The following is a 25,679-nucleotide window of genomic DNA, read 5'->3' as shown; positions in this document are numbered from 1 at the left end:
CCGCCCTCCAGAGGGCGCGGAATAGTCCCAGTGCGGTACCCCTCGGAAGCAATTAGGGATGCTGTCCAAAAAAAACCTGAATTATCTATATGCTATATGAACTAAGTACATGTATTTTTTTCCTTGTGACTTTTTGTGTTAAGTTAATGTAAAAATTCCGTGCTTTCAATTATTTTTTGTGGCGGTGAGCGCTGAAATTTTTTTATCGTGCTTAAGTGGGCGGTGAGTCCAAAAGTTGGAAACCTAAGATCTAAAGCAACCGCTCTACCCATTGAATTAGAGATAGAGTCCGCGGACTATACGAATTTCTCTATGCGTTTGATATAGATTTTTTTAACGTTTTTTGCCGTAGCGCCACCTGCGAGAAATCTATGGAAGTTTCTTTCACTCATTTGGTATTTTTAGAGATTTTTTATTCAATACTCCTTTACAAATAGTTTAGAAGAGAACAGAGTTACGCTATTTGATAGCAGACGCCGAGACTCTAGGTTGAAGAAAGGGTAGTAAGTTAGGTACTTAAAATTGCTTTATAACCGTGAAAGCTCTACACTGTAGAGCGGTCTAATCTAATATGGAACGATTTAATGTGTCGTTGAGTTGTAAAACTGTCATTTGAATATACTGTGGCTTCACTGCTCTGGACATCAGCCAAGTCTCAACGTTATTTCAATAAGCCAATTGAAATTTGACGATAAGTGGCGGAAATACTTACAAAGTAGAAGATTCTGCAATTGCGGAAAGTTTCAAATCGATGAAATCGTAAAACGTCTGCAAAAATTTACTTTGGTCGTAAATTGTTAAACATGATAACCCAAAATCTTGTTCTATCGTTTTCTCCTGATTGTCGTAAGTAGCGACGATTAGGAGAAAAATAAATAGAGAGGGAGTTTAAAGAAACTGGCATTCTTAAATTAGCATCGCAGTACTTGGTAAGAATAGTAATTTTTTAAGAATATAGTGATAAAGATGACATTAATTCGAGGAATAATAATTGTAACTTTTTCATTGAAAAAAAAAACCGACCTCAAAACTTGCTTTATCGGCTTCTTTCGATTTTCATGGGATCCCCTCATAAGATAGACTTCTTGGTGACAATGGGACTGTTACGGAGTCCTTTGTATCATTTTATACTTTTTTCTGTTTGTCAAGGTGACGGTGATTTGTTAATACATGTCGTATTGTGTCGAGTGAAAAGTCGACTTTTATTTGCGGAATATAATTTTTGAATTCCGAAACGAACCCGGAACAGCATCGTCGGCATCAGGACCACCTGATATACCCTTTCAAACAAAAAAGATTTTTCAAAATCGGTCCACAATGAACGGAGAAATCAGTGAGAACACCGACATGCCTATAAAATTCGAGGATTTTCCTCTATTTCCATGGGATCTGCTCATCAGATTCTGACTTGGTGACAATAGGACCTCCACGAGAGTGCACCCTTTGAAACAAAAAAAGAATTTTCAAAATCTGTCTACAATTGACGGAGAATCGGAAAACATACGTAAAATATATTTGCAGCTGAACGTGTAACCTCCTCCCTTTTTTAGAAAGTCGGTTAAAATATACTGCCTGCTTTTGACGTCATCTTCATAAAATTATAAATTCATTAAAAGGGCAATGTATACACTTCTATAATAATATTCAGATTGTTGTTCAAAATTTGCAATTTACAATGTGTAAAACTATAGTTAAACAAAAACTTTACATTGCAGATTTATTACATACTTCTGCTTACTTATATATAGCTTCTGCGTACTTGAACGATAGAAATCCCTTGTAACACGTTTAGTTCTTGCAAAATGTGTACAAATGTTTATTTAAAAAGAGCAACCCTTAAAGTTTCTTATTCATTCATCTCAGGGGCATCTGCCTTACGAATGAGTACTTGGTGCATCGGGCTGGTGTTCGTAACTCGACGACAAGGTGCCTATTTTGCGTGTGGTGAGTGCAGGATCCTACTCGTGCCACCCAAGCTCCTCCAAAAATCTCAGCAACTTCCCCGATTTGGTGAAGATTTCGAAGAGCGACCTCGGTACTCCAAGGTACTTCGCCCTGTAGTTGGCCACGCCGGTGCACTATAGTAGGATACGTATGAGTAGTAGAGTTCAATCAATAAGACGATTTAAACAGAAATTTGTTTACCTATGAAATAAAAATTTGTGTTTGGGTCTGCTTTAGGCATTTTTTTCAGGACACCTTTATTCGATTTAGCACATTAGATAGTGTAAATCTAATTCTATCGTTGAGTTATATTCATGCATATAAATGGTATACATATGACGAGTAGTGAAGTTCGCTTTTGACATTTGAGTAATATCACCTTACTCAATTACACGTCACAAATGTCAATTACAAGTCACAAATGTCAGATACTGCAGTTAGTGAGGAAATGGTTGGCATAGAGAACTGGTTTACATAATTTCGAAGAAAATATATTAAGTAAAATCAGCTAATAAAATAGCTGATCTAGTTGATATTTTCTTATTTATAGATGATTAAATGCATGCATTGGAAATTCCAGAAAAATTAACCTGTAAAAATTCATGCTCTATTTATTTTAAAAGGCTTGTTATTCATGAAGGATATCGTGACTACCATAAAATACCCTTGACGCTGCATACCGAAACGCACGTTCAGCATGAACGCAATGCTGAGGCGTACCGTGAATGGAGTCCGACCCTATAATTTTTCTATTAGGCGCAGAGTACATAAAGCCCATTACAGTCACATTGTTAATAATGGGTTAGAAATTCTTTAGTACATATGTATCATTTACTTGAATATTAAAAAACGCAAGGGTATTCATTTTGTGCAGTCAATCGTATATTTAATTAAATTTAGTCCGGCGCATGTAAATGACACGCTACGAACTAACTACTTAATGAATACGAATACCATTTAGCAATAGGGTCTTACAACGAGCGGAATCATGAGAGGAAGCGGGAGTTTGAAATGCTTTACGCAAGGAATAGATTGTAATAATTTCTTACACATTGTCGATGTCACGATGTAACAATTTAGAATACAATGTCTGAGCATGATACCGTCCCTCCCTCTCTGACGTAACTGACATTAGGCATTTTGTAGTAATCAACGTAATTTAAGTTTAGCTCTTTATATCAAGGGTATTGTTCGCGTCAATCTCCTTCTGTCAATGAGTTACATAGAAATCAGACAAATAATACTCAAACAATAAAATTTTTGACCGTTGATGACATATTTCATATTTAATAGTTTCTCACAGATGGCGCTGACTGGCAAAAAGAAGTTTAAACCCAAAGGTCTGCAACAAGAACATAGAGAAATTCGTAAGATCTGCTGACTCGGTCTGTAACTCAGTTGGTAAGAGCGGACGCCCCAGTGTGGCAACAAGTGTTGGTTCCAGTCCAGTCAGATCGAAGAAGTTTTTCTTTCTGTTATTCGATTTTCTATCAATAATAATAACTAGTGAAGTATTTTCAAAACCAAAAATTAATTTCATGGTAGTAAAAACTTCATGATATTCAATAAAATAAATATTGTCATAAGAGTGAAACACACAGAGACGACCCTTACCCGCTCTCTGTGTGTCGGATAGATATGAGCGCCGCGCCGACGCGCCGCCGCCGCCGCGTTTTTCCTCGCGCCGCCGCCGCCGACAAATGCAATCGGCGCGCTGCTCAGTTCGATCAGGCGCTCCGATCATACGCACGCGCACGCTTCCGTATTGTGTACGTGAAAATAGCGACGCCAGAAAATGACTTTTCTAAGATAAAACTTATTTCTTTTTTTTATAAAATGTAAGTTCGCATTTGACCTCCATCTCACCTGCTGGAAAGTGACGCTGAGAATTCCACTACAGACAGGGAATTACACTCCATAGCCATTCACCATATAAATGTGGAAACGTAACACTTCATGCGAATATTTGGAATATCCACAACATAGATGTGGAACCCAAGTCTACGCCTAGTCCCCCGGCGATGGAAAGGGGAAAGCGGAATTAAATCGTGTAATTCCATTGCACACTCACCGTGATTTATCCTGTAAAGCCCCGATACGCTGGCAACTTTACGGCGTTGTTCAAGGCTCTGTAGTTTCGCCTCCACTAATTCCGAGTCACCTATAAGCTTCTTGGCACGGTTGTCAATTGAATCCAAGGTGGCCATTTGGTATGTAGCAGAGCCATTCTAAAGGTGGCAACAGTACTCCATGCACGACCGGATTTGTGCTTGGTACAGCTGAAGCAACTGTCCCGGTGTGTGTGTGTGTGTGTCCCTATCTACTGACCCGAGAGATAGGGTTTTCCGGAGAGACTACGGGCTCGACGGCAAAACCAGGGTACTGTGGGCGTCCGGGCCAAGCCCTCCGTCAGAGAGACGCCCGTCTCTGGCGGACCCGGTCTTGAGTATGGACTCGCTGGGGTTTGTGGTTAGGTTAGGTTAGTCGGCTATCGGTATGGATATATAACGAAAAGTCGGAGTCAGCTCAAAGGAACTCTGTTTTGTGGAGAATAGACATGCCTGCGTTAGGTAGCGTTAAATTTGACAAGATTGCCAATCGGAGACTGCCTTGAGTGCCAAAGCCAAACAGCTAACCATAGACTCTCGACAAGACTGGATTTCCTGTCTACTGACCCTTGCATTGGTCAAGTACAACTACAACTAATACCTATCTACTGTGTTGTCATCAGCATACGCAAAGGTACCTGGAAGTAACGTATGATTGATAAGCAATAGAAAGAGAGTTGCAGACACTACGGAACTCTGAGGATTCTATCGCTATATGTTCGGAAGAGTAGCCTTCTAAGAACGTTCGCTCAAGAAATCCGAAATCCAATTGCAAAGTGGGAAGTCCATAAAAAGGAAGCTTACTTAAAAGGTTTGCGTGCCAGATCCTGTCAAAGGCTTTAGAAATATCCAAAAACACTGCAAGTGCTTCCTTGCTTTTCTATAGCCTCGCTTCATATGTAACAGGCATACATAAGAAGATCCGCAGTTGATCGCCCTCTTCGGAATCCGTACTGGTGATCACTGAGGAGGTCGTTGTCTTCAAGGCACGACAAGAGACGGTTGTTGAGTACACGTTTCATAGTCTTGCAGAGTATGGAAGTGCCTGAGATTGGTCTATAGTTGACAGAGTTAGCTTTGCTTCCCTTTTTCGGCACAGGTTGCACGTTTGCAAGCTTCCACGACCTGGGAACTACCACAGTCTCAAGTGAAAGGCGGTTTAGATACATATACAAAACTCGTTTTAGGATCGCGCTCATGCCGCCGAAACGCCGCCGCCGCCGACACTTTTTTGTCGGCGCGCCGCCGCCGGTTGGTCTATTATCGGCGCTCATGTCTAGTGTTAGGTCGGGACCGCGCTCGCACTCGGTGTGTTGTCGTCTAATAACACTTTAAATTGGACCTTTTCAAGGCGAGAGTTTATAACATAAAAATCACTGATCTTCTATCAAAATATTAATTAATTAATGTGCTAAAATGTTTTATAAAACTCACACTGTCAATAGAATTAGTTTGAAAAATTATTTCAAATAAATAATGGAATTCTCCGCCTAGCGCATCTAAAATTTTAATGTCGCTTATCTTCTGGCCCAACAAGTCTTATTGTTCTTTCTTCCGCTTAATAGCATAGGCAATAGTCGACGTGCTGGGGATAATTTTCTATGAACTTTTTCAAGCTTTTCATGTCGAGTTGGTGCATATTTTTTCCCCTTATTAACTGTCACTCTTTATTACATACTGTAATTTGATCACCTTTGCCCTCATGACTGTAATGGGAAGTTGAAATGATTAGTAATGTCGAAGTACGTATTTGCATTTTATACGAGCACTGTACTGTAATTTTCGGGTCGCAGTTTGATTTAGATGCAGGAAACATATTTCAGCTGGCAGCGAACAGCAAAGCTCGTAACTCACGGAAACAAAACAATCACGAGTTGTAAAGTGTATCAGCTCAAAATACAGCCAATCCTAATAAGTAGTACCAAAAGCTTGAAATATACATATTTATCATTAAACATTGTGTCACTTCGTTGCGAATTCAGTTTTACCTATCACTCCACACACGCACACTTTACAAAATAGTTACTTTGAGAAAGGCCGTCGTACACCGAATCGGCATTCAACTCTTTAACCAGTAGTGATTTCCACTTTGCAGTGACCGGACGAAGTCGGAAAAATTCGAAATTTAAAAAGTGACGTTTGAAAATTCCAAAATCTCAACGGCAATCAGTGTTGTGCCTCTTGTGTTGTCAGCAAGTGTTATCGATATTTATTTTATTTTCTTTTTTGTAGGAAAATGCTGAGCGAAATTAATAATATAAGTGGTGTACTATCGTCGTCGATGAAGTTGTTTTGCGAATGATACTTTATTTTACATGTGCTGTGTGTTATGTGGACTAGTGCTGTGCGTTGCTATGCGCGACCGTCGGACTTTATTGTTCGCACTACGCTGGAAATCTCGGTAAGTCAATTTATTGCACTTCAGGGCTGAACCCCACTCGTCCGACATTAATCATTAATACGTCGCTTGTTTTGAACATAAAATAAATTATTTTTAGTGATTTCTTACCGGAATGAGTGAGTGTCAACCCTATGTTTCACTATAAGTGATATTATTAAAGAAAACGTAGCATTGCCTTGTTAATATTTTATATCGGACCAATGACCTTAGTATGTTTGACATTATTGCAATATAAAATTTATGTAACTAAATGCACTTCTTAACCTTGCAGTTTAAATTGTAATCATAAAACGTAACCGAGAAGCCAGTTTTATGGTTTTATATTTACTATTTGCATTTACAACCTATCAAACGGCATTCAAATTAACGTTGTATCGTTAATGAGCTATTTAAGTTTTCATAATCAGTGTCTAGAACATTGTAATGTAATTACGAACTGCAAAATGTGCTTTATCTATTCATCTAAACTCGGAATGATTACTACAAGTAGGTACTATGAGATTACTAGAGTGTAAAGGAAGTCATAACTATAATTAAAAGATTCTATACTTAACGGCCATATACAGATGTTTCTTATTTTTGAAAGAAGTAGTAGGGATCGGACAGGATGCCGCGCTTGAACCATTGACTTCCTTACGTGATTGGGGGGTGTTACCTGAAAAGGTAATGGTGTCTTGAAGCATATTTTGATGCGTTGTTAAATTATTTAATTTAACATTTCATTATTTAATTATTTATTTATAGTTGCTAACTTTGATGAGATTTTCATAAAATTTGTTTACAGCTTTGTTTTTATGCAACCAGTAACCAGTTTGAAATATTTTACATTTAAAATTATAACAACAATATATACACATAGAGTGAAATACATATACTAAAGTTGCTCGTATTAAAAGTATTTCGCAGACGGCTTGCACCAGACTCGTTTACAGTTTTATAATATGCAATTAGAGATTGTAAAAATGTTAAAATGGAATCGAGGTAACGACGAAAGTTGTAAAAGATGGCGGCAGGATTGCTTTGGTAATGAGTAGGCAAATTCCCTTCCACGAAGGGTAATAAAATTTCTGCAATTATGTTATGCATTTTATATGTTTTGTTGCGTTTATTATACAGCCTGTATGTTGTTGTAAAAACGATGTTATTTTAAGGTTTTATTACTGGCATAGACGGTGCTACAAAGAGATGTAGTTAATAGGAAAAAGTTACTGTAGAAATACTTTTTGGTCTGATTCGAAAACAGTCGAACAATCACCCTAATTACTTGGATTAAAACAAAATATTCAGAAGAATATCGGTTCATAGTAATCATCGAGTATATAACCAGAAATAGAGACGGAATTGTCATTTAATTTGTTTGAAAACTATTCCGCCATATCATTACTTGATACATGCTTGATACATTTACTTGCGCTCCGATTGACCAGTCCGAATTCGAAACAATTTACGGGTGTCGTCAATTGTTTCACTTCAAAACGACCAGTTAACTTGAGCTTTGCTCTAATGGAAGAAAATTGCATATTTAATATTTAATTACAATGAAATTTGATTCTGTATGTTTTGTAATTAGATGTTTTGCTATTTTTCCCCACACCACCGAATGGAATACCACGCCAATGTTAGAGATATTATCTTTATTACAATAAATACAGAATATTTTTGGAATATATGGAGACGGTACACACAGTCAGTTGTTGGCGCTGTACTATTTCAGCTTTCTAATTGGACATAGTTATGCAAACAAGAACCAACACACACCTCGAGTGAAATTGGGTTATGTATTTAGGTAGAACACCAGACGTGTCCTTTACCCGCTGACAAAAGATCCTGGCAATATACCAAACCAAACCGGAGAAAATAAAAGTCCTTCAAGGTACCAACCCTAAATAAGTAACTTTTTCATAGCTAAAAAGAACCATGTCGCTTAACTTCATATAATGTATTTTTTTTTAATAATGTAAATGGATCCATGTCACATGTACTGAAGTATGTAGATCTTTAGCGTTTTCATTACAAAAACTAGAACATGGTTCTCGTTAACTAAATAAAAAGATACATAATGTTTTCTATGTATTGCTATATAATATAATAGTTTCCCTATATCATTCAATGCTACACATAACTCACGTTGTTTTCTCAAATAACTTACCTATTTATTTCTTCACACTGCTTTTACAAAAATCTAATTATCTCGAAAGTGACATTTTGTGGGTTGGTTCTAGTTTGCATAACTATATAAAATTTGTAATTTCAGTGCAAACGAGAGTTGATATTTATAAGTGATGTATCACTGATGAGTTATCAGGAATGTATGACTCTTATTTCGTCTCTATTTCTATAATGGTTTTAAACTCGATGATAGTAATGAACGTCATGGAAATAATTGTTCGTTGGGATGAACAAAATTAATATAATGTTCTAGAATAGACTTAGAGGTGAAATTGCCCACCAGAATTATTAATTTGCTCGACATGTTCCGAACCAATCCGTGATCCTTAATCATGGGCTCCCGCGGCGTTTCGTCGAGGCGAAAAGGACGAGAAGTTAGTATGCCTGAATCTCACGGTAGTTTTCTATTTAAAATTGCACCAGAATTATTTTAATTTTACAGTGGAGGCGCACAATATATTTTTAACACTAGTATTACCTGTAATTAATGAGAAATTTTGAGAATTGTCTATTATTTATAGGTGTCTGCTCTGTTTAGCCAAAGAACAAATTGAGGTTATAAGAAAAGCAAGCGAATAGCCGTAGATGAAACCTAAATTCAGCAATGCTAAGCCTTCATTCTTTTTGTCGACACCACTGTTCTTTTAATTATTCGCTTATATTTATTATTTGTATATCTATTTGTGGATAAATAAAAGTCTTTTCTTTTTAAATAAATTGGTACAACTACATGTACAACTTTGAATTGCCACCATCATCATTATCATCGACAGCCTGACTAAATCCCCTGCGTACTTGGTGTTATCCACCACGATTTTGTGTTAGTCTCAACGACCTAAGGCCCACGACTTTGACGATGTTATTTTTCCATCTCGATGCAGGACGTCTTACTTCTCAAGGAATACTGGGGTCCAAGAGGCCGGGTAGTAATGTTAAATTTTATAATTTTGTAAAAACAAAATTATATAAAATAAAATAAATATATATAATATGTTGCTAAAAAGCAACAGTTTATTTTTGCAACTGTGGTAGCCTACCGCAAGAGAGTCGTGATTGCGAATCCCGGCTTACACCTTTGACTTTCTCGGAATTTATGTGCGAAATTTAATTTAAAATTTATTATTATTATTAGGTCCGCGTGAGAACTACAAGCAAGCCCTCCTCTCGCTGTAAAGGAGGCCTATGTGGAGGAGTGGGCCTATATTATAGGCTATCTATAATCAGTTTATTGTCTCAAATTTGTAATATATAATTTATTTCAGTTTATGTTCTATTGAAATAAATTATATATTATTTGAAATACATTATTAAACTAACTGTAATAATTGTGAAAGTTAAGAAATAATAATACAACATTAAAATTAAAAAAAAAATTCGATAGCCATACATTGGGGCATCATGCCCAGAAGACTGGTAACATTTCCCCTTTGAATTGCTAAACTTATTCTTTGGCGGACATAACTGCCATCCTAGTGGTCACCGGGGGCTTCTACGAGACGATCCGACAGCTCGTTCGCTAGAAGTTTCGCCAGTGGCCCCCATGGACCCAGGGCTTCAAACGCAAAAGGCACAAAGCTGTAGCACTGAGCTAACTATTTTTATTGTACTATTTTATATTTCCATCGTGTTACTTAGGGTGGTTGCAGCCCCGCGACCGAGCCGAGAAAACTTACTCAAATCATTCTAAAATATATTGCTCACGTTTAATTTAGCAAAAAATATCTGAAATTTGGTTAGAAATAATAAAAAATAATGCACGAAAGGAGCGCACGAACAATCGGCGAGTACCTTTGCGCCGCCGATTGGCAAATCTATTCACCACTACTGGCATTATATGCATGTGGAACAGTGGTGTGTTTGTTTCACTGATGTGCGGTGAAGACGCTGCACATCACTTATTTGTTTGTCAAACATTCAAGATGGCGGAGGCAGATGCGGTCCTCTTTGAACATTTATTTACATCGAAGTGTTGCCCACATTTCGCTATTTGATTAATTGCCGACAAGCACCATTGTATGCCATCGATACTATAATAAGAAGAGAAATAATCATAATGAACCGTTCTAGTTAGTTGGTAACTTATTCGAGAAGTCTAATGTTGTTTTCCATACAAAAATTTGAAAAGATTTAAAGTTTAATTACATATTATACATAAACTTACAAAGTGTGATAACACCGCCTGCAAAACGTTAAAATTGTCCAAGGCCCGGACCCCCCGCAGGTCTAAGTCAATAAAACAGAAGGTGTCCCACACCAAGCCACAATCTAGTGTAACTAATACATATGGGATAGGGGCTGAATCACTTCTGCGGTTGTAATAAAGAAACTGTTTCAAAATGTTGCTTCGTCGTTTTCTATTGGCAGATACGTGTTTTAGATTTTTACGAGCCCACCAACCGTAATTGAAAATGGTTTTTTTATTGTACCTAACCGACGTTAATGGAATATGAAAAATTTTTTCGAGTGGTACATTACACAACGATGTATTATTACGTACATATATGTATGTAGTTTGTGTGTATTATTTACGACGACTCTTGGCTTAAAGGTTAGCTAGAAAAGGAAGCCCGATACAATCGTATCAGGCTTCCTATAGTTCCTTCGTATAGTTTGTTTCACAAATTGGTCTTACCGGGAATCACCGGGAATCCCCGGTAATGCCAATTTGGAACACAGACCATTTTAAATTGGTTCTAGTGTACTGAGTAGCGCTCCGGAGTGAGTTTCGAGTTTTGTTCTGGAAAACTGGAAATTCCCTAGAAACCGGGTAGTTGGTTGTCTCCCACATTTTTTTAACTCTTAATATTTTTAGAACAGCATCACATACGTTGCTCTGATTCCAAAGTAAGTACTTCACTAAAGCACTTGTGTTATGGAAAACAAGGGCGGTACCACAAACACCTAGACCCGAGGCAATATAGAAAAGTTAATTTTCTACGTTGACCTAACCCGGGACCTCAGAGATGGCGACACCATGAAAACCGGTGTGCGAGCCACTCGATCACGGAGGTCGTCAAAATAATTATAAATATTTGTTTATTTTCTCTCAATAGTACAACTTTAATTATTTAATAAAATACTATTGGTCTCAACGTAGAGAATTCCCTGTACTATGAGTACCAAAACAACGATATTCCTCTGGCACTCTTCCCAGAACATACAGACCAGAATCAATTTCGAAAAGTTTCCTATATTGGTCCTACCGGGAATCGAACCCAGGACCTCCTTATCCAGCGCCCATATTGTAAACCGTTGGTGCATATCAAAGGTACAAATTTAAGTAATGAATTTGATCATTTGTCCGCCGAGTATCTTGATCGGTTATCTTGATTAACGTTAATGTTTTTAGAGCATAAGCATGTAGAAATTAGAACTTTAATTTAAACGCATCTTCAAAGAAAATAAGTTAATAATTAAACACAATTTATGTTTCCAGTAATTAAATTATTACCGTTGAACGGCATACAAAATCGTATAATTATTTTATCTATGCACTGCTTAATGATTTGTGACCTTTCGCGCCACGTGTATTGTATGTAATTCATTGTTGTTACATGATGTTAGAAATTTGTGGACAGGTTAGTTTCTATGAAATCGTCATATAAGGGACTGATTAAATATAATTTTGAAAAAAAAAAGCATAATAAACGTGTAGCAATCTACCCTTGATAATACAGAGTACTATTAGACTCCGTTTAAATCACAGACAATCACAGCGCGCACTCCGAGACAAGCCGTCCGATTCCCGATATATTTTCATTGATAACATTAGTGTTCACATTAAAATACACTACATATCCGAAAACGTCCGCTGTAAAACATTTCTAAAAATGACGACGAAAAACCTAAAATCGTGTTATGTAGTAATAGCAGGCAATTTAAACTTCGTTTAAATATTCGTACAGTTTGTTTTCAAAAACTCACACTAATTTGTTTCAATGTCAGAACAACCGTTGCCAGGTGTAAAGCTGTGTTAAGATCATGTAATAAAATTATTATAATAGGATATTGATATAAATGGTTTATCAGTATGTTACAGTATTGAATTATAAATATGCAATGTATGTTTAGTTTTTTGTTTTAATAAGGCTACGTAAAAAGCGTTGAAATTTATGTTAATTCGTAATTGTATTTAAAAATGAAAAAGGCAACACTTGCACCCGTCGCGATATGATAGTTTAAAGTAATTTACTGGATTTTGTGCATAGTTTTATACGCAGAATGACTTAACCAATGAAATGAAGTGTAGTCTCCTGGGTGTTAACAAGTGTTGCGTTTAAATGTCGCCAAGACAACTTTTCAATAGAGAAAATTTTTTGTGAAGTCAATAGATGTTTTTCCGGTATAAGTATATATGCAGATATTCAGTGTTAATATTCTTTATAAATGAAAATGTAATACATCCGTTCGTGATGCAGAGGAAGTTATCTGAATAACACTTAGGTACCTCTTTCCGCTTACACATTAGATCAGTAATGTATATAAATTTGTTAACATTTTAAGTTCTTTTAATTTCCGAAACTGACCTGACTTTAACTTAATTAGTTTCGGTTTAAATAACTAGTAGGAATTTAACTTACGACTTAAATAATTTATCGATTCTCATTTGTATAACCTCGATCTGTAGTTAATAACGCACATACTCAACATAGCCCCGCACTAGGGAAACCCTGTGTCGCGGGTGCTATGGACACACACATAGACAACCACAATTTTTTTTAAAGTTATAAAGCAATTGTATATTATTACTGACATTCAGAAAAAATATGACGAAATTTTGAAGTTCCAAAATCTGCCATTTTTTTAAAACGTAATTTATTTGTTTTAAACACGAATTAGTTTATAATTTAAGTACATTACGTATTGAGTTTCTTAATTATTTGTTATCAGTAAACTGATAGCTCTATAGCCAATGCTCTATAAATACATCAATAGCTTCCTTTGTACATAATAGTCAAATTGATGACGTATCTACGCATATTCAGCATAGTCAATGTTGTTTGTCGCAACTCGCACTTGACTTTTAAACTCGGATATATCATTTAGACCCGCATCCTTGTGATAATGCTTTCTACGTAATAAGTTGCAAGATTTATTTCACGAACTATCTATTGCTAACGGTCTATCGGTTTGCCTTTTTTGAAGACGGAGTAATAATGACATTGACAGGGTTGCCACTTTTCATAAAAATTTAAATAGTCTTGTAGTTGTCGACAGTTTTATCGATAGATTGTGAAAGAAGGTACAATTTTGCGAAAAATGTCAGAATTGTGAATGTTATGTCGTTCTAATGATTACTAATTTAATGCCTTCTTTATTATTATTTTCTCAGTAGGTCTACTAATATCGAAATAAATGTTTATTCATATACATTTTAATAAGAAGAGGCGGGTTTGATTATGTATATTGTATTAAAATGAAAAACTTTAAAGTATGCTTCCTCTTTGTATTTTAATACATATTTCTAAATGTGGTATATGTACATTAATATGTACGAACTTACAAAAATTGACAATTCAAATGTATCTGTATCTGTATAAATGTATGCCCATCAGTTGAACGAATAATGATGATTCAAATTAAACAAGTTTAATCCATCTTCAAAAAAGACAAACTATAGATACTGTATCAAGTCGCTTCAAACCACTATATAAACACTTCCCACAAGCTGTCTTATAATTTGTTTCTGTTATTTTTATGCCATACGTCTGGACGAAGCTTCCAAATGGCACATCCCATCAAAAATATAAAAAATTTGCCAAGTTTAGAACATTTATGTGTTACAATTAATAACTATACTCCGTCCAACCATTTATTTTACTTTTCACGTAAGCATGCCTCCGAAGTTCCGTAATAATTGGCATACAACCATATAAATAATAATAACGCACGCATTCAACATAGCCCTAGGGAAACCCTGTGTCGCGGGTGCCATGGACACACACATAGACAACCACAAATTACACCCAAACTCACGAGAGAAATAAATGTAGGTCATACAAATATTTCGCCCGGCCCGGGAATCGAACCTGGGACCTCTGCGTGGCAGTCCGGCATGGTAACCGTTCGGCCACGGAGGCAGGTATAAAGAAAATGCAATACTTCTTGGAGTCTTTTATTTTTTAACTTTAGTGAAGCGACGTGCTCTTTAGCTCCGACATTTATCGTGCCAACAGATTATGTAACGAAGATTATTCAAGTTGCTAAATTTTGATGCCTATCTAATAAATTATAGTGAAATGGAATAAATCGTATATAAATAATTATAACAAGTTCTTATTGTTTATTATAATCAATCGTCGGATTCTTCCCCATATGAACGGGAATCTTCACTTGAATCCTCATTAACATTAATTATGAATTCTTGAGTACACAAATTGTCAAACCCAACATCACGATTCCGATCAGACAATATCTTATTTTTTGAACCCGCTCACTTTCACGATTAAAACTTATTTTTAAATAAAATCGATTGTTGTAAAAAATCGAATCGGAAACGCATTAGGACATCACTAATTGATTAGAATTCGAAAAATGAATTAAATGGTTCGACGGAGAATAATGCCAAGTTTCAATACACTTGGATACATACAAAATATACCTGACGCCAAATGGTTGTGTATAAATAATATCACACAAGACATGCAAATTACATTTAAATTAATAAATAAATATCACTAAACATTTATAGCCATGATAATAAACTCTTTATTTTGTTGACCGCAGCTGAGTTCTGATTTTCTCTATTATTTCAAACTATTTTTGGCCACCACTTTATAGAGGCGGATTTCTCAAATCTTCTCAAACAGGGATATGTTTTTTTTTCTTCAGATTTTTATTGTTTATTTACAAAAGGGTGAAAACCTACAATTTGTGCGCAATTTTTAAATAGCAAACAATTATAAATGGATCAATAATTATAAGCCGTGGTAGCATAATGGTTTGACCTATCGCTTCTCAAGCAGAGGTGTGATCTGATTTTTCTTGGAATTTATATGCGAAATTTACCATGAGCTTTTCGGTTAAGGAAAACATTGTGATGAATCCTGTACGGCGAAGAAGGTTCACAACCCTCGGAAAACGTGTGAAGTCCCTAAACCCGCATTGGGCCAGCGCAGCGTGGCGGACTAAGGCCTAAATCCCTCGTCTCAGAGAAGGCCCTTGCCCTGCAATAGGACGTATAACTAATAATAATAATATAATAACGCACACACTCAACATAGCTCCGCACTATGGGAAACCCTGTGTCGCGGGTGCCATGGACACACACATAGACAACCACAAGTTACACCCCACTCACGAGAGAAATAAATATAGGCCATATAAATATTTTTCCCGGCCCGGGAATCAAACCTGGGACCTCTGCGTGCCAGTCCGGCAAGGTAACAGTTCGGCCACGGAGGCAGTTTAGTTAACTAGATTGATGATGATAAATAAATCAATGGGATTTTACCAAAGAGGGGGTCACGCATAAATGTTATATAAATCAACATTCGACCTAAAAACGTTGTATATTCGTTGAAATCTTTATCGAATGAGAACTTGGACAGATTCCATAGTAATTAATTCACATACCTTTAATATAGATTGCGTTTATAGTTTTATGATTTTCCATTTAAAAAAGTCAGTATAGTTTTTTAAACAACTTTTACGACACTGGATAAAAGTAATTTTATCTTATATATTTTTTTTGTACAGTAAGTAAATCTAGTTTTTATTGCAATTATTTTATTAGCACTATTTATAGAAGTAATGGCGAATTGAGATAAAACCTCGAGAGATGATTTCAATAAACTTTGTGAAGTCTTGGGCGAAATTCCAACATTGCGCGCGATAAAATGCCACATTGCTATCTCTTATTCCGGTATCGACATGGGCTATTCACTTTACAATGTTGCTCTCGTATACACATCCCTTTCGCACTTATGCAGTTTTGCATAAAAAAGAAAGAGAGGGTGAATGAATTTTACGATTCCGCCTGTCGTGAATGGTTGCAAAGGCTTAAGATTTTCATTGCTTATTTTGCAGTGACTAATTTTATACCACGAGTTGAATTCTGAGAAATCTCACATTGCCCAAGGAACTTGGCCTTTTTATGGTAGTCTTATGTTAATGAACAACCTTTCATAAACGTCGTGGAAGATGAACTTTATGTCTAGTGCAGAAATGACTTAAATGAGTGGAAGTGTTATAAGATGTCGTTTCCATCCTACACTGTTAGCTACTATACACTTTTGTATGACTCGGTTGCATGTTTACACTTACTGTCTAGGAAACCGTTGGTTGTGATGGAAACGATGCTATTGCACATGATGCTATTGTAGATGTGCAATAACATCATTCCCATGACAACGCAATTATATTGCTTTGTTCGTTTGAAAAGTAAGTATTTACATCAATTTCATCTTCGTTGTCAATAAAAATGTAATTAATATACACATCGGCACATTTAACGGAACACCAATAAAATAACCAAAATAATGCAATGTTTTTTTTCTAAGGTCTGGCTTGTTATATTTCTTTTTTATTTTAAGTGTAATTTGAAAATAAAAAAATTAGTCGACTGTTATTTTTTCATTACTTTGTTTTAATTTCCTACTAATACCGCTGTGTCGTGTGGTTTGAAGTCGATTTTGCGTTCTTGTAAATTTCTTACAAATATTGTTTGAAATAGTTATTTTATTAATTAAACTTTGATTTTAATCAATGTTAGACTGTTACAATTTTTAAATTTTCAACCGTATCTGCTTCGTCACAAAATTAGACAAGAATGTATTTTTTTTATTTCGAATTATTATTTACAATCAAGTTTGAAAAAGGCTGTATACTAAGTCGATGTTAAAAGATGTTAATATAATGCTACATTTTTGAATTCTTATTTATTTATATACGAACGTTGCTATCGAGTCAGGTGTTCGCGTTTTTTTTCGGATCACAAACAAACAATTTTTCGGATCTAAATCGCGTATATTCGTTTTTTCGAATAAACCAACGTTTCGGTCTGGAAAAGGCCCGATGGTTTGTTTGAAAAACCAAATACATATATGCGATTTAAACGAAAAATGGAGGTTATACAGGGTGTAGAGATTCGCTCAGCTAGTTGGTGCCCTCTTACTACGTCCATGAATCAAACGACGAAATTTGGTGAAGAAGATTTGGTTTATTGTACAACAGCTTACAATACAAAGGTGTCCAATAAAAGGGATTCGTTGAATGCAAGCCCGATCGGTGCGAATCTTACTAGAGGTGGGTGATAAATAACGTCACGATGAAAAAATCACGATGATCCGCCGTCAAATAGTATCACCGTGACTCGTTCCAAAGGAACGACGTTCCAAAGTCACATAGGTGTTCCTCCGTTCCAATAGCTATCCTCGTCACTCACATCACGACATACGTATTTGATACAATGCGCGATCTCCGTTCCGTGGTGACTGAGCGCGCCACTCGTTGTAGTGCTCTTCAAATCGGGCCATTTCGGCGATGGGAGTGAAATAGGATGACTTTCTTTGCTCACTCACAAGGTACGTAGGTGCTTATTACTAGAAAGGGCGGATGAAAAAATCTGTAGCAGTTATTATAAACCTATTTATGAACAAAGTAAAATGTTTTTGTATATTTGTTTTATTATAGGAAGAGTTGGTATTTTATATTTATGTATAATACTTTGTGTATTCTACTAGAAATATAATTACATTACACTTTATTCCTATTTTTAACAATCCAAAGATTCGCATTAAATAAGTAACAAACAAAATTACATTAAATACAAAATCAACTTTTTGAATCGAATTGAAATTTATTACAAAGGGAGTACAAACTTAAATCATTGTGTAGTATTAGAAAGAAGCCGCTAGCTAAAACCGTATATCGTGATGTAAGTTACAGGCGTTCCAAGGTCACGGAAGTAACAGTCGTGACAAAATCACGATGATTTATCACTGTGATTTTTTTGGAACCGGAACGACGGTCACGGCGATAGAAATGTAACGCTATTCCCCATGTCTAAATCTTACAAAAAGACACTCACTCAGAAGTGTTCTCGTAACCTGTCCCGAAAGATGGGCACGAGTTCGAGATGCTTCCGCTTAGTAGTGAGGATAATCGTCGAAGTGCAATCGTTGAATCGATCAATTTCATACAAAATACTGGTGACAGGTCATCATTACTTTAGGGAAAATCTTAACACCGCGATTCAGAAATTGCGTTTTCTACGTCAATTCCATCTAGCGGTAAACTTCGGAACTGTTTTCAATAATATTGCCAGTTATTGTGTTACAATAATAGTTTCATTTCCTTAAAAACGTTACTATTTCATATTCTCACTTTTTTGTTTCGCTAAATGTGCCAGTGTGTGTATTTATGATAACTGTGCGTCGTCGGCTAAATTTGAAAACCTCGTAACTTCGTTTTTGGGCGAGATCCCTTTTTTTACTCTTCATGCGCAATATCGGGCAATTAAAGATTTTTAAGACCCTGTTTTAGTTATAACATAAAGATGTAATAATAAAGTGTCATATTATCATTACTAGTCATTTTGTTTTTGTGCCTACTCAAAAGTTGAAAACACTAATAATAATAATAACGGACATACTCAACATATTGCCCCGCACTAGAGAAACCCTGAGTCGCGGATGCCATTTACACACACATAGACAACTACAAATTGCACCCAAACTCAAGAGAGAAATAAATGTAGGCCATACAAATATTTCTCCCAGCCCGGGAATCGAACCTGGGACCTTTGTGTGGCAGTCCGTCATAGTAACCGTTCGGCCACGGGGGCAGTTAATTATAACTAATGGAGGTTACGAAGATTACGAATTTAGACGACGCTGTGTCATACAAAGAAGATTTCCCCTCATCGTCTCGTAAACCACACGGTGTAATGTGGTGCCTTGATGAGATACATGCAGTATACGAAAGTGACACATGTCAATTGCGTACATGAATGTTGCACTCTTATAAGTATAAAGGCACGGGTACAGTATCATCTCCCTCTTAGGATGCCATTCTCATTTACTCAGACCGTGGGTTATCGGGCGAGGAGGTTAAAACACAATTGGTCACACTATTGATTTGTAATCACTTTCCTAATCGAGTACAATGAGATTTTACAAAAATAAGCTTCGTATTCCACTAATTGATACTTAATTTAACGATTTAGTAAGACGTTCCGCACAACACGTGATGCTAGGACAGGATGTCGACAGATTATTGTTCTCCTTTTTTTCTGACGTGAGAACTCGCGCCCTAACCGTTATCGTGACAGGTGACAGTTGATGCTATCTGTTTGAATTGCACCAGTGCTGTGCGTTACGTCAGAGTGAGACAGGTAGCACATGTCACTCTAATAGACACAAAGTAATCGACGCGCCGTCAAGTATTTACAGCGAATATTTTTTTTATTAATCACTTTGATTCTTACAAGATATACACCTCATAGCTCTAACTTATTTTTTTTATACGAGCTTGTAAGTAGAATAATAACAAGGATAAGTACAAGTACAAAAGTACTTCAGTAGCAGTAGAGCTCCTTGTGAAAGATCAAACACTCAGAATTTTTTTTCTGAGTGTTCGATCGATTAGATTATAAAAATAATTGAATACAAATTCAATAAAAAAAATTTAATACAATCCTGTTTTAAGTAAATTTTTATTGAATTGATATTCAATTATTTTTTGTGAAATTACTCCACTAGTTTGTTATAATTATTACTACAAAGATCGAACACTCAGAAAAAATTCCTTCGATCCGGTCGGTCGACGTCTTCTTGCCGACCGGATCGAAGGAATTTTTTCTGAGTGTTTTTTCTGAGTGTTCGATCTTTGTATTAATAATATAACAATCCTGTTTATTTGTCACCAACTTTCACCTTTAATAAAGTAGTTAAAGGTTGATAAATTAAAACCGAACGGGAGACTGGCCCGCGGTCAGGTCTTCAATTAGAACACCCTACATTTTATGCCAAATGCAATTTTACATGGATATAGATATTTTGGAAGTTCTTTTACTTTTAAATATGGTGTACTTATAACAGACCAACCTGTTGTGATTAGAAATAACGAAAAGTAGTTCGGTAATTACCTATTCAGGAATAATCTATTCGGTAAATATCCTATTATCCTGTCTCTCGGATCCGTAGATAGGGACATCTCGGCTCAGTAGATAGGATCTAATATAGAACAGCCGGGCGTTTTGATGAAGGAAGCTAAGTTTTATAGCCACAACTTACATAGATAGCTAACCGTTCCACGTGGTGAAGGTAGTTCGACTTGCAACCCTTGACAGATAGGCGGTTTCTAAGATTTTCAACCAGCTGTCCCACAAAGGTGAAATTAGTGCCGTATCACAATAGTTTCCGATATCATATCTAAAATATCTGTCTTAGACTAATTATGTTACTTATATTTTATGTTACACATTGTTAGCGTATTTCAAGATAAAAGTAATGCCATCTACTGGTGGCGGTCGGTACTAAATTGTAGTAGTGGCAATACAGCATATAATATTATGACAAAATAAAAAACAAAAGTATCGTATAGATCTACTGATGATAAATGAAGTCACCCTAATAAATATCACTGGACCTTTCAAAAATTCAATACTCAATCGTGTTATTGATTTCCGTAAGTAAAATAGATGTCACAATTATTTTAAGTACATTACGTGCCGGTACGACAATAGTCGACAGGTAGTTATTACATATTCAAATTAAATCTGTATTTAATAATAGTATTTAAGAAAGTTTGTAGCTTTGACAAGCTTTTATATTACCTGTTATAAGTAATTGAAAAATTTCATTTGCGTGTGTGCGTTATTATATAATTGGAAGGGGAATTTCAACAAAGAGTATAGTGATAAATCACAAACTTTACAATTATTTGTTTCAATTGACGAGTGGTTACTTTTATGTGCTAACGGTCTCTTTTTGTACTTGGCTTAACTCTTTTCTTTTCGATACAATTACAAGTGTATGGTATTAAAGAAATAATTGTAATCTATATAAAAGTATGACATATAAATATAATAATAACTATAGCTTTTAAAAATTCTGTTAAATTCTCTTTGTTAAAGAGTTTTTCTTTAGATATAGAAGTTGCTCTGATCCCAAAGTAAGTAACTAAGCACATGTGTTATGGTAATCGGAAACAATACCGGTACCACAAACACCCAGACCCCAAGACAATATAGAAAAGTTAGTTTTTCTACATTGACCCGGTCGGGGAGCGAACCCGGGTCCTCAGAGATGGCGACATCATAAAAACTGTTACGTAATTCACTCGACTACAGACGTTGTGAAAATTGAACTATTTGCAGATCTATTTGCAGAGATATATTCTATTGTACTTTCAGGAATGCAAACTCCTAATACAAAATACATAAAACTTGATCGACCGCATTACAAAACTGCTAACATCATTTCATTCAAACCTTGGCCCACGAGTGTCAATTATTTACATTTTCATTTACATTTACACAGAATTAATTGTTGTGATTTATATTCTTATTATTGTCAATATTCTTGTTCTTTTTTGTGATTTTATTCCACGAAGCACAATACAAATTATGGTAAATTATCTGCATTCAAGGACCATGCTAAAAGACAAATTACTGGGACCCATACTACGGAATTCTCTGCGCAATAAGCACCAGAGGTATGACATTAATTCCGTGTCATCACCTACAATACCCAGACGAGAAATGATTTAGAAAAGTAATTTTAATTACTAAGGGCGCGTTCCCATTATGTCGCGACGACAGATAGTCGTTCAGTTTGAAGTGTCGTGGATTGTATGTTTAAATGAAGTTGTTCACACATAGAACAACACGATTAACTACCGTCCACGACTTTTTTGACGTTACAACGGCAGACTGTCGTGACAATGGCAAGAGTTAGAACGACAGTCGTCAGACGATAAATAAAACGCCACGATAAAAATATAACGACAGCTTAATACATAAAACGTTACGACCTGAGATTCGAACTCTGAACCTCCTCATCTAGCGCCTAATTCTACCCGCTCCGCAACCGAGATTGTAAAACAAATAGAGAGGTGTAAGCAGTTGTTTGTAGTTACTACTTAAGTAGTATGGTAATATTTTGCTAGACCCAGAACTATTAAAAAAAACTAAGAAAAAAAATTTCTTTTTTATGATACTAAGTGACGGGACGCACGGGAAGTCACGCGCCAAGTTGCAGTGCCGCACAGTTTTAAGTCGCAAAGATCTAGGGGGCACTGTCTTTGCGCCCTTCACCTTGAGACATAAGATGACAAATCCCATATGCCTGTGATTTCACCAGCACCCGTACCCCTCCAAACCGAAATACAGTAATGCTCACATTACTGCTTGACAACTGAAACAGGTAAGGTGGCAGTATTTCCCTGGACGAACTCTTTCACAAGGAGCTCTACTGCTACCTTTATGGACAGGCATGTAGGTTATCATCAGGTCCACGAACTTGTTCGTCCCGTCACTTGATATTATATTTAAAAAAAACTTAATTATGTAAATCCATATATTTACAAAAGACATTCTCTACGTTACGAGTCTTGAAGTTCAGAATTGCTTTCAAAAATGTATAAGGTTGTTAAGAACACTACCAATATATCGAGTTCTTAGGTTTTCGCGATTGTTACACATAGGAATGAAACTATTTTTCCGGATTTAAATCGCGTATATTTGTTTTTTCAAACAAACCGACGTTTCGGACCAATTCCATTCGGTCCAATGCCGCGGACCCCGTGTGAAACCACCAACAGTCGAGCGAAGACCTGCCATCTTACCTTACGTGAGAGGTGTTACAGACAAGATCGGAAGAGTCCTCAGGCGCGCATCTATCAAGACCTATTTCAAGCCCCTGAGGAAGATTTCTCAGTTCCTGAGACCCTTGAAATGTAACATCCCCTTACAGGATGCAGGAGTTTACAAGCTTGACTGTGAGTGCGGTCTCTCATATATTGGACAAACAAAGCGAAGTATTTGTACCCGCGTCAAAGAACATATAGCTGATGTCAAACGCCGTCGCGTAAACAAGTCTGCAGTCTGCGAGCATGTCATGGATAAACCTACACATTCAATGAAGTTTGACAAACCCCAGGTCCTTGCAAAAGAAGTCCGTTATCTGCCCAGGATGCTGCGAGAGGCCATTGAAATTAAAAAACATCCTAATTTCAACAGGGAAGATGGTTTCTCCGTACCACCAGTTTGGGATCCAGTATTTCCTCTAATGAAAAATCCCAAACAGACATAAGACTGCAGTACTAATTAATATGTTTTAATTTATTCTAATTTCTATTAATAATTAATAATAAATTAAACTTAATAAAAAAATTCATTCAATAAAATAATTTGTAAAACTTAATGTAGCGTAAATTGGAATGTTTTCTTTGTAAAATAAAAAATAAGGTATTTAATTAATAACTATTGTAACTATAGTGAAAAAATAGGGTGGTTTGCATTAATATTAGACATAACTGGTTGAAGATTGTACCACCTCAGTCAACCGTGACCATGGGACCTGTAAAGGGCCCGAAACGTCGGTTTGTTTGAAAAAACAAATATACGCGATTTAAATCCGGAAAAATAGTTTCATTCCTAAACACTACCAATACTTTCCATTATAAATTAATGGCATCATGAGTACGCTTGAGTGTAAGTCACTTCTTGTTTGTGTACATCTATGACACATCCAAGTAACAACTACAAAAGGGCGGTGAAATATGTCGGGAACATCCGCGCAATTGCTTTAAACTGTATTACATCTGTTTTTTAGAGGTTCGTAACTGGAATCCAGTATGGTAGGTGGAGTAAAATCTACATAATGCTTGCTACAGACAGTAAAGGGCGTTTCGAGCATTAAATATTTGTAAACTGATCGATCGAAGCGTATTTATCACATAACTATTTTCTTTTGTTTTTGTGTTACGAATTCATGGACATGGACATTCATTCTCGGACTTAGAATTTTGAATTATATTTCTCTTAATTTTGTAATTATGTAGCTTAAATTTAAAAAAAAAAATCCAAAACCTTGAAATCTGTGTAAATTGGCGTAACCCATCACGCGTTCTAGAGACACGCGGTGTCCCTAATGTTTTTTAAAAATGTGAGATGTTTTAATAAAATTTTATAGTTTTTATAACACAGCGGCGCGTTAGAGATACCGTGTGACCCTAGCACGCTACGGTACCAAAATTGTTAGGGACTCCGCGTATCCCTTGGGCGCGTGACGTGTTAACAATAAAACTGGAACTAAATTAGATATAAAAAAGCCGCTTAAAGCGGGTTAAAGATCTCGTTTCGCTAATCCCAGATCAATGTTACTGACTCAATTTCGTTAAAAACGTCGAATACGTTACGGTGTGTAATGAAATATATAACAACAAATAATCTATTTTCACTTGGTATAACAAACAACATTTGATATAATTTATAAGGATATAAGCAATCATTGAATATAATCATTAAGACGTATAATAACAAAAGACATAATTTCAATGTGTATATTACCTTCAATATAACAAACATTAGTTTAGCAGTAGCGGTACAGCTCCTTGTGTAAGAGTTCGTCCAGGGTAGTAGGTACTGCCACCTTACCTATTTCTGCCACCAAGCAGTAATGTCAGCATTATTATTCGGTTTTGAAGGGTAAGGGTGCTAGTGAAATTACAGTCACGTGGGACTTGTCAACTCATGTCTCAGGGTGACGTTCTGAGTGGCACTGCAACTGTTATGGACAGGCGTGTAGCTTACCATCAGGTGCACGACTTGTTCGTTCCATCACTTGATGTGGTATAAAAAAAACTTATAATAATTAGGTAACATTATGAATCAATGGTGTAAGTCTTACCAGTATAATGTTTTAAATAATGTGACACATTAATTAAATGTTTATTGAATTGATATTCAATTATTTTTTGTGAAATTACTCCACTAGTTTGTTATAATTATTAATACAAAGATCGAACACTCAGAAAAAACACTCAGAAAAAATTCCTTTGATCCGGTCGGATTCGAACCGACGTCTTCTTGCATACCGTGCCAGACGCTA

General features: G+C 36.0%; 1 protein-coding gene across 3 annotated transcripts in view; it reads left to right on the top strand.

The window, feature by feature from the left end:
* LOC113226713 (protein doublesex) overlaps positions 1-25,679 on the top strand; it is a 293,974-nt gene that overhangs the window by 110,610 nt on the left and 157,685 nt on the right. The window contains exon 4 of one of the 3 annotated variants that reach the window (XR_003310133.1): positions 6,285-6,453. The exons of 1 other annotated variant lie outside the window; for it this stretch is intronic. The gene's annotated coding sequence lies outside the window, so the exon portion shown is untranslated. Of the gene's footprint in view, positions 1-6,284; positions 6,454-25,679 lie in introns of those variants that run through there. One more of the 3 variants, XM_026459433.1, reaches the window with a different exon arrangement.

Source organism: Hyposmocoma kahamanoa, unplaced genomic scaffold, assembly GCF_003589595.1.
Source record: "Hyposmocoma kahamanoa isolate Upper Pololo Valley unplaced genomic scaffold, ASM358959v1 192, whole genome shotgun sequence".
Lineage (NCBI taxonomy): Eukaryota > Metazoa > Arthropoda > Insecta > Lepidoptera > Cosmopterigidae > Hyposmocoma > Hyposmocoma kahamanoa.
The sequence above is the reverse complement of the archived record's forward strand: the minus strand, read 5'-3'. Positions and strand labels throughout refer to the sequence as shown.